Below are 7,375 nucleotides of genomic sequence, written 5' to 3' on the forward strand. Positions count from 1 at the left end.
GATATATTTAATTTTAAATATTTAAAAACATATTTATTTTTATTTAATTTATCTTTATTGTTGAAAGAGTTACAGATGTCCCCTTTTTTCCCCATTGACCCCTTCTACCCTGCAGCATGGCCCCCTCCTCGCCCTAGGCCTTCACCACACTATTGTCTGTGTCCATGGGTTATGCATATAACGCATATAAATTTTTTGGTTAATCTCTCCCCATCAACCCACCCACCCCCGCCTTCCCTCTGAGATACATCAGTCTGTTCCATGCTTCTTTGTCACTGGATCTATTCTGTTCATCAGTTTATTTTAAAATGAAATATTTTGACTCTAAAATACATCAGGCTCTAAGCTAGATACTGCAGACCTAACATTAAGCAGGACATACAGGACCGCTGTCAGGCGATGACTTAAAGAGGCATAAAGAAGTAGTCAGAAAACTACAGGGCATTATGTAGGATATTTCATATAATACAGTGTTCCATGTGCATGCAAACACCAGAATTAGAAGGCTTTACAGATGAATCTGAAGCTGGAACAAGGGGGAGGTGGCAGTTATTTGAGGTGCCAGAAGAGAGATAAAAGAGCATATCACATAAATAAAACAGCGTATGTAAAAACTCAGATGTAATCAGAATTTGTTACATAGAAGCATCTGGAAGATGTTCTTTATATCTTGATCATGGGGTTTGAGTAAGGGTGTGGCCAGGCACAAGCATAGATTGAGAAGAACCGATCTATGACATTGAGTAGCCTGTAGTGGAGTTTACACTAAACGCATGAGAAATGAGGCGTTATAAATGCACCTTAGAAGGAACACTCTGACCAGAGTGTAAAACATAAATGGGTGAACACAAGAGAGAGAAAGCAAAGTGTTTACGAGTGTATGTTAATAATGTAAGAATTGGAGTTAACTGAATGTGCAGTGGCTCGTGGTGATGGAGGAATTCAGGATGTCTTTGAAGTTACTCGCTTAGGCATCTAAATGAATAGAAAATAATCCTATGAGGTAAGAAACAGAAACACAAACCAACTTTTTGGGAGACAGAAATATGGGTTCAGTTCTGTGCACGCGAAGTTAAAGAGAATTGAATACATGTAGAAAAAATCTGTAGCAAGTTGTTCCATTCACTCCCAGAGACTGAGAAGTAGTATCAGCTATGGAGTTTATAAAGGATGGCAGTTGTTTAAAAAAAAAAAAAAAAAAAAAAAGTGTAATTTATAAAACCTAAGAGTTTTAAAATAAAAATAATAAAATCAAGATAAGCTGGGTATTTTTAGCAGACACCTGTCATGATAGAACATATAAATTTTTATGTCCAAGAGGACTTAAGCTTTACATAATTCAGATATGAAAAAAAAGAGCAGTTCTAAAGACCAATCCTAAGGCATTTTTATCTGTTACTGGGGGAAATGAAGTCTCAAGAGGTGTTGAGATGTTGTAGCAAATATACAGAATGAGAAAAAAGCACCTAAAATGAAACCAGGAAAATCAGCATTCTAGGTGTATCTTGGCATCTTCATAGCTTTTGACTTTAGGCATTACTATTAAAACCTTCTCTTTCTATGGTGGCATTTTAATGTCTATCCCACTTGTGTATTTAAAAAAAATGTAAATGTTAGTGTTACATAACTTAAAGGTGTCAGATATAAAGGTAAAATACTATAACCCATAAGTATATAATTATTCTGGATGAGATTCTTAACAAATAAATGTAATTATTTGTACTCCTATTACATTACTTTCATTTCTTATTATGTGATATTTAATACATGTGCTATTCTTATCATGAAAGATGATACTAGTGTATTAGAATACTGAAAATCTAAGTTGGTTAATTTTAAGTCATAAAAACCCAGGCAGAAATTATAAGCAATATTATTATGAAATACAGAAATGGATCTGGGATAGCACAGAGAGTTGAACTCATTATCACAGTGCTCAGACCCTTGGTATGACAAAACAAATGTAGATATACATTTTATTAAAAATAGATTGTCATTTAGCATTTTAGGAGTAGGGTTACATGAATGAATTTGTTTTATTTAGGAAACTAAAAAAAATTATTGGAAGAGTAATAATTAGAATCAGTAGTGGCCAAGTTCATTCTTGGCTAAACATTTTTTCATGTTTTAATAATTAAACTTTGAGTTAAAAGTTACATAATGATAAATGAAAATATGAATATCAATATGTATTAAAATATATCTTTTACAAGGACTTCTAGGTTTAGAAATTAAACACATGACTGAAAGTACAATTGATTTCTAGAAAGGAGAAAATGTACAAAAATGATATGATATGTATGATATATTTATATTCTCAATTTATTATGCCTGTTTGTAAGTATCTCCCAGTCATGGACACATGAGATTTACTCTCTGAGTGTTACAGGACTTTTATTTTAAGCGTCCCAAGGCTGTTTACTGCACAGATATGCACAACACAGTAATTTTTTTTCTGGCCTTACAGAAGCTTTTGAAATATTAAGGAACAAAACAGAAGTAAGGCAGAAGCAATGAAATTCGGCTAACTATGCCAGCAAAAACCACTGGAAGTAAGGAAACTAATACTGAAGGCAGGGAGGAAGCAGTGATTGATATTCTTGCAGGAAAGATGGATGAGATCAGTCTGACAGTTTCTGTCTAAAATTGAATTTCCTGCTGCTCAAGCAACTTAATTTCATTTATTATTTTTGCAACACTATGGCTTCACAGAAAGTATTTTAAAGACAGTTTTTCTCTTTATAAGTTTGTAATTAAAATATGAATGTTTAAAGAAAAAATTGTTCTTGCATAATTTTGTGGTGTTTTCCTTTGTGCTGCTCATTGGGAGGGGGCACGTTTTATGTTCTTCACTTAGTGTCAATATATCCAGGATCTTGTCTTAGGCTGAAAACACAACAAATATGCGTCTCTCTTTGAAGTTGTCATTTGTCTTTTTTGCCTATATTTTCAAGACAGGTATCTCCTGAGAAGACTAAGTGACATAATAGGAGATTGGCAGGAAATCTAAGCTCCATGTTCTATGTGTTAATGCATCAAACGTGCCAACATTAAGATGAGGAACGACTTCCTGGTAGGAAGATCAGAATATGTTTTCAGAAAGAGAGCAGCCCTGTGTGAATTTTATTTCGTGCTTAGAGACCAAATGCAAAAATTAAATTGTATTGTTAATGTACTTTCCACAGAGACTTAAAAACCTGCCTTCTGCTTTCATAGCATAATATTATAGATCGTTAATGAATTCCTCTTTGCTTATCTTTTCCGATCCTGTGGGATGTCTCAAATTGAAAATTGCTCCCTGATTAGTGAAGGAAGCTCAGTTAAGAACTACAAAGTGCTTTCAGAATTTATATAATTAAATGATCACAGACCAAGAGTTAAGCACTAGTGGGAATATTTACACTACTTTTTTGTGATGAAACAAAACCTGTTAAAAAGAAGGTAAAGGAAATGTGAAGCAGCATTTGACTTCTGCAGTTATTCGCTTTACACTGACATACAAATAGACATTTTTGAGTATCCTTATAAAAAATGAAACATGAGGATTAATTAATCTTTGAGACGTTTCCAAAATTGTATTTGTTAATTAAATACATGTTTATTGTGTGCCAAACATGCTTGAGATTAATTATAGTGAGATATTCAAGATTATCAAGGAGATTATTTTTAAAGACATTACATACTATGGGTGGGGGAGGGTTAGAGGCAGTGACTTCATAATAAAATGAACAGAACTAATCAAGGCTTAACTGTCAGTTTAAATACAGGGGTTAGGGCATAAAAGTATGATTTCTAGATGTTTGTCCTGTGCATCTGCAAAGAGAATATGTAATTTCCTGAGACTGAGTAAACTAGGAAAGCAAACACATTTGGAGGGTTGGTATCAAAATCCTCTTTGGGGCGTGCTAAATTTCACGTCTACTAAAGGTGAACCCTTCACCCAAAGGCAATACATCACTACATCAACGAGCACATTGGCCATGGGCAGTGATCTAGTCTATGAAAAATACACTCGGTAACCTAGCTGACCTGTCTGGAATGGAGACCATTCAAACTAATTGGAATTCTTTCCCCCGGACAGTGCACTCGTCCTTCAGCGCCGTACACCACAGCTGCCAAGGTCTCACACTTGTCTTCTTCTGTGGAAAATTGACCGCATTATCATTTTTAGAGGGAAAAACATGATGCCACCAAAGTTCAAGGCTAGTACCTTTCAGGAGAGTTGGGGGCAGAAGTCTGATGCGTGGCTTTAAGACCGAACTGCCTCCGCAGTGCAGAGCATGACCCACAGTGTCCTGTGGCACTGGGCTGAAGCCCTTCCCTGGCCAGGCCACACCCTTGCTTAGCCCCCTTTCCTGCCCTGTCCTGCTACCCTCAGTCAGCTCCTGAGAGCACCTCTGCCCTGTCAGACTCACAGAAGCACGAGCTCGGGCACTGCCTCTAGGGAAACTGATTGAAGACACTAATGTAACAGGCAGCTGCCGCTAAAGAAATACCAAGACAGTGTGCTCCTAAAGCTTGATCTACAACCAAGTTGACAAACGGTGCTCTAGACTCTGCTTGAGAAGTCATCCCTATCGCTTTTTAAGACTTGACTGTGTAGATGCTATATTGCTGCCTTCTTCAATTTATTGCCCTTACTTCAAAAGTTCTTTATTATCTAAAATACTCCTAATAGCCCAGCCAGGTGCAGCTCAGCAGTTGAGCATCAGCCTAGGATCCAGGAGATCAAGGTTGGATTCCCGGTCAGGGCACAGGCCTGGGTTGCGGGCTCGATTCCCAGCGGGGGGCGTGCAGGAGGCGGCCTATCAATGAATCATCATTGATGTTTCTATCTCTCTCTCTCCCTCTCCCTTCCTCTCTCTGAAATCAATAAACATATATTAAAAAAAAAAAAAATACTCCCAATAAATCACTGTCCCTTGTACCATGAGAGAGACTAAGAAACAGAATATATGATTGGAAAAGGCATATTCAGAAATGGTATTATTTCTAAGTGCTTTAATTAAACAAGTAAAACTGTAATTTTTGGAACTTTTAGAACATTATTTAATTGAATGTTTCTTCTATAATTTGTACTTGGAGAAGTGACTCATGAAACTCAGGTTAGAAGAACGTGATGCCTGTTAAGAATTGAATTCTAGACGTTTCATGGCCCTGAGTCCACTATAATCTGTGGGTCATCATAACTTAGCTTGAAGTATTTATCACAGATTTTAAAAAAGGAAATTGGTAGTAGATAAACTCAGTGATTCACAACACCCCGTTTCCTAGCCTGGGTAACACCCTTTGCAGTTATTGGGGTGGGGTGGGTGGAATGTGACCACTTTTGTAACTACAATTTCACCCTGGGAGAGTGTGCTTCCCCCTCTCCCCTTTTTTTCACTTTCTCAACTATATTGAGAAATTACAAAGCAGCAAAATGTTGCAGCTAATCTGCTGGGGGGGAAACTATATGCGCATACAGTAAAATATACTGTCTTTTTCATGAACAGTACATGAGCTATTTGAAAATGTTATGCCATTAACACTTTCAATATGTCATTAATCTAGAAAATAAGAGGGAGTAATGAAAGTCATTAAGAGCAGCTGAGTGTCCTGCTGTAGCCTGGCCAATAAGAGCATAAAGAATGACAAACAGAGCAAGACGTTCTGTTAATTATAACCTGGCAGGGCTGTGTCTACAAAGAGCTTTTTTTCTTAAAAATTTTTTTTTTCTGGCTCCATACTATGTTTTGCATGTATATACAAAATAAAGTGTTTAAATTTTAGACAAGATCACCAAGTGCCAGTCATAAAAATGTCAGCTAAATCTAATGGGAAGGTTATTATTTTTAATTTTGAGGCACTAAGAACATCACACTCTGTATGCCCTCCTAAACACTGCCCCCTGCAACCTCTACATGCTTGTGTTCATATAAGGCTTGATTTTAAAAAGTCATGAACAAAGATGCTAAGAAAGAAAAGTATGCATTGGTTACTTTTGCTCTGGCTACAAAATATATGTATGACTTACAGTGTTAAGAGACACAAGACAATTTATTTCGTTTTAATTTTTCCTGTAAGTACCTCCCACTACAGGGAACATTCTTTTTCCTACAGAAACCTCAGCCATGACCAGCCCAGGAAACTTGCAGGCTCGGCTGATTTTGAACCAACTTTGATATAAACCAGCTACGATTTTTAGCTATGCCCAAGAATGTACAATTATGTATGTAATTATGGATATTAGAGTAAAGGGAGATTCAAGATTGCCACTAAATTCCTAAGTAGCCCTGGATAAATGCATGGAAGTCAATGCTCTCTTTGGCTCAGAAAATTTCAGTTCTGTTTCTCTAAAGAATGGTAATGCAAAAGTTAAAGCAGATACATGGAGACAATTACAAGGCAAAAATAAAGTAAACAAACGTGAAGAGAGACAAGACTTTTAAGTTTGGATGATTCAAGAATATATTTGGAATTAATTTGAGAGCAATGCTCCACATATTGTAAGAAATAGTCATCAGGTTGGAAAAGATCATGAGACAAAACTGTTGGACCTGAAACACAGGCTGACTTACACAAAAATTTTTTCCGTCACAAGAGAGCTTTTGACAATTTCCTACAATAGAATTTGACACTACGCCAGCTATCCTTAGTCCTGATTTTAATGATGGAAATATATACATATGTACAGATCGACGTCACATAACATTTATTTAATAACCTTTTGAAATAATGGCATTTAAAAGCTTTGTAGATTCTTCACATTCTTTGTTAAATTTATTCCTAGGTATCTTATTCTTTTTGTTGCAATTGTAAAGTAAATTGTTTTGTTTTTCTTTTTCCCCCCTGAAATTTCATTGTTAGCATGTAGAAATGCAATGGATGCATTGATTTTATATCCTGCAATTTTATTGTATTTGTTTATCGTTTCTAATAGTTTTTTATTTTTGTTTTGTGTGTGTGTGTGCTTTTTGGGGTTTTTTTGGTGGAGTCTTTAGCATTATCTATATAAAATCATGTCATCTGCAAGAAGTGATCATTTTACTTTTCCATTCCCAATTTTTTTTTTGATGCCTTTTATATCTTTCCCTTGACTGACTGCTTGGGCTAGGACTTCCAGTTCTATGTTGAGTAAAAGTTGTGAGAGTGGGCAACTTGTCTTGTTCCTGATCTTAGAAGAAAAGCTTTCAGTTTTTCACCATTGAGTATGATATTAACTGAGGGTCTGCCTCATATGGCCTTCATTATGTTGAAATACTTTCCTTCTATAACTATTTTATTGTGTGTTTTAATCACAAGTGGATGTTTTATCTTGTCAAATGCTTACTCTGCATCCACTGATACAATCATATGATTTTTGTCTTTTATTTTGTTAATGTCGTGTAGGGTT

This window comes from Miniopterus natalensis, chromosome 3 (assembly GCF_054644295.1).
Source record: "Miniopterus natalensis isolate mMinNat1 chromosome 3, mMinNat1.hap1, whole genome shotgun sequence".
NCBI classification, from domain to species: domain Eukaryota; kingdom Metazoa; phylum Chordata; class Mammalia; order Chiroptera; family Miniopteridae; genus Miniopterus; species Miniopterus natalensis.